The following is a 3,338-nucleotide window of genomic DNA, read 5'->3' on the forward strand; positions in this document are numbered from 1 at the left end:
CTTCTACTAGGTCAGGTTGCTCAAAGCCTCATCCAACCTGGCCTTAAACACTTCCAGGGAGGGGGTAGCCACAACTTCTCTGGGCAACCTGTTCCAGTGTCTCACCACCCTCACAGTGAAGAATTTCTTCCCAATAGCTAATTTAATTCCACTCTCTTCCAGTTTAAAGCCATTTCCCCTTGTTCTATCACAACCTGCCTTTGTAAAAAGTCCCTCCCCAGCCTTCCTGTAAGCCCCCTTCAGGTATTGGAAGGCTGCTGTAAGGTCTCCCCTAAGCCTTTTCTTTTCCAGGCTGAACAGCCACAACTCTTTCAGCCTGTCCTCATAGGAGAGGTGCTCCAGCCCTCTGATCACTCTCATGACCCTCCTCTGGACTCACTCCAGTAGGTCCATGTCCTATGTTGAGGATCCCAGAGCCAGACACAGTACTCCAGGTGGGGCCTTACGAGAGCAGAGTAGAGGGGGAGAATCACCTTCCTCGAACTGCTGGCCACACTTCTCTTGATGCAGCCCAGGATGCGGTTGGCATTCTGGGCTGCAGGCGCACATTGCCGGCTCATGTTGAGCTTCTTATCAATAAACACCCCCAAGTCCTTCTCCTCAGGGCTGCTCTTAATCCATTCATTGCCCAGCCTGTATTTGTGCTTGGGGTTGCCCTGATCTACGTGCAGGACTTGGCATTTAGCCTTGTTGAACTTTGTGTGGTTTGCACTGGCCCAACTCTTGAGCCTGTCAAGGTCCCTCTGGATCGCATCCCTTCCCTCCAGCACGTGAACTGAATTACACAGCTTAGTGTCATCAGTAAACTTGCTGCAAGTGCACTCAATCCCACTGTCCATGTCACCGACAAAGAGGTTAAACAGCGCCAATCCCAATGCCAACCCCTGAGGGATGCCACTGACCACTGGTTTCCACTTCGACATCGAGCCATTGACTGCAGCTCTATGAGTGCAACCATGCAGCCAATTCCTTATCCATCAAGTGGTCTATACAGCTAGTCCATGCCTCTCCAACTTAGATACAAGGATGTCAGGCAGGACAGGGTCAAACACCTTGCACAAGTCCAAGTATGTGATGTAAGTTTCTCTTCCCTTGTCCACCAATGCTGTAACCCCACTGTAGAGGGTCACCAAATTGGTCAGGCACAATTTGCCCTCAGTGAAGCCATGTTGGCTGTTACCAATCAACTACTTATTTTTCATGTGCCTTAACACAGTTTCCAGCATGATCTGCTCCGTGATCTTGCGAGGCACAGAGGTGAGATTGACTGGCCTGTAGTTCCCTGGGTCTTACTTTTTTCAGTTATTAAAAATGAGGGTTACATTTTCCTTTTTCTAGTCAGTGGTAACTTCACCAGACTACCAAGACCTCTCAAATATAATGGATAGTGGCTTGGCAGTTTCATCCACCAGTTCCCTCAGGACCTGCAGATGCATCTCATCAGGTCCCATGGACTGTTGCACCTTCAGGTTCCTTAGATGGTCTCGAACCTGATCTTCTACAGCGGGTGGTTCTTCATTCTTCCAGTCACTGTCTCTGCCTTCTGTGACTTGGGGAGTGTGGCCTGAGCACTTGTTGGTGAAGATTGAGGCAAAGAAGTCATTGAGTACCTCAGCCTTTTCCATATCCCAGATGACCAGGTCTCCCCTTTCCTTCTGGAGAGGGCCCACATTTTCCCTAGACTTCCTTTTATCCCCAATGTATCTATAGATGTTTTTCGTGTTGGCCTTGATATCCCTGGCCAGATTTAATTCTGTCAGGGCTTCAGCTTTCCTACCCTGATCCCTGGCTGCTCAGACAATTTCTCTGTATTCCTCTCAGGATATCTGTCCTTTCTTCCAACCTCTGTAGGCTTCCTTTTTGTCTGAGTTTATCCAGGAGCTCCTTGTTCATCCATGCAGACCTCCTGGCATTTTTGACTGAGTTCCTGTTTGTTGGGATGCATCGCTTCTGGGCTTGAGGAAGCAATCCTTGAATAATAACCAGCTTTCCTGGGGTGTTCTTCCCTCCAGTGCTCTGTTCCATGGAACTCTACCCAGCAGGTCCACAAAGAGGCAAAGTTCTGCTCTCCTGAAGTCCAGGGTAGTGAGCTTGTTATCCACCCTCCTCACTGCCCTAATGATCTTGAACTCTACCATTTCATGGGCACTGTAGCCAATGCTGCCCTTGAGCTTCACATTCCCCACCAGCCCCTCCTTGGCAAGAACAAGGTCCAGCATAGTACCTCTCCTCTTTGGCTCTTCTATTACTTGGAGAAGGAAATGATCATCAATGCATCCCAGGAACCACCTGGATTGCTTATGCCCTGCTGTTTTGTACCTCTAACAGATATCGGGGTGGTTAAGTCTCCCATGAGGACCAGGCCTTGTGAACATGAGGCTACTCATGGATGGATTGAGGTTTCCTTCCCCTGGCAACTTTAGTTTAAAACCCTCTTCACCAGCTGGGCAAGCCTATGACCGAAGATGCTAAAAAAAATCTCTGACAGAGGGACCCCAACAGCCCCTAGTAAACCAGGTTTCTCAGAAAAGTGAGTCCCATGGTCTAAGAAGCTGAATCCCTGGCTGTGGCACCAATGTTATAACCATTTGTTAATATACTAGATTCAACTGGCCCTTTCAAGCCCCTTCCCTTTGTCCAGGAGGATTGGTGAAAAACCTGTTTGCACTTCAGAGTCCACCATAGCCACAGGCTTTGCCTTTGGGAATGACGAACGTATGCAACAAAACTCACTAGGTTAAATATTGGACAAAAAAGAAATCATGGAGGTAATAGACTCCTAAATTTAACAGAAGTTTGCATCTTGTTATAGGTTTTGCATTATTTCTATAGAACTCAATAAAAACTTTGTAGGACTCCATTTGTTCAACCCCAAGCCAGTCTTTCATTCTTTATTAAAAGATAAAATAAAAATTGAGTAGTTTTAAGATCTCTGCAACTGTAACAACTACTTATTTCTACTCTTCTTTCTTTTATTTCCTCAAAGTTTAAAACACTGTATTGCTTTTATAGACATTAATTTTTAATGAATGATGGATATGCGTGTATTTGACCAAAAAAAGTCAAATCTAAAGAGCAAGATTATTCTTAGCCCTCTGTGGCTGTCCAAGAAGATTAAGTGGATTTATTTAGAAGAAGGGCACAGCTGTAGCTCAAATACCAGCTGAGCTAGGGGAAGACAGGGAGCCAAGAAGAAAGTGCACCATTGCTTTTCTCAATATACATGCAACATTGCCCTCATGTAAGAGCCTACCAGTGGGTATGTGTCCTTCCAACTTCTGGAAGCAAATAGTTCTCAGAAAACAAAACAAACAAAAATTCCACAGGAATATGAAATG

At 46.2% G+C, this 3,338-nt stretch overlaps 1 pseudogene; it reads right to left on the bottom strand.

The window, feature by feature from the left end:
* Positions 1-446: 446 nt before the first annotated feature.
* Positions 447-2,138, bottom strand: LOC114818931 (uncharacterized; annotated as a pseudogene).
* Between the last annotated feature and the right edge of the window lie 1,200 nt (positions 2,139-3,338).

Source organism: Antrostomus carolinensis, unplaced genomic scaffold, assembly GCF_000700745.2.
Source record: "Antrostomus carolinensis isolate BGI_N321 unplaced genomic scaffold, ASM70074v2 scaffold519, whole genome shotgun sequence".
In the NCBI taxonomy this organism is placed as follows: domain Eukaryota; kingdom Metazoa; phylum Chordata; class Aves; order Caprimulgiformes; family Caprimulgidae; genus Antrostomus; species Antrostomus carolinensis.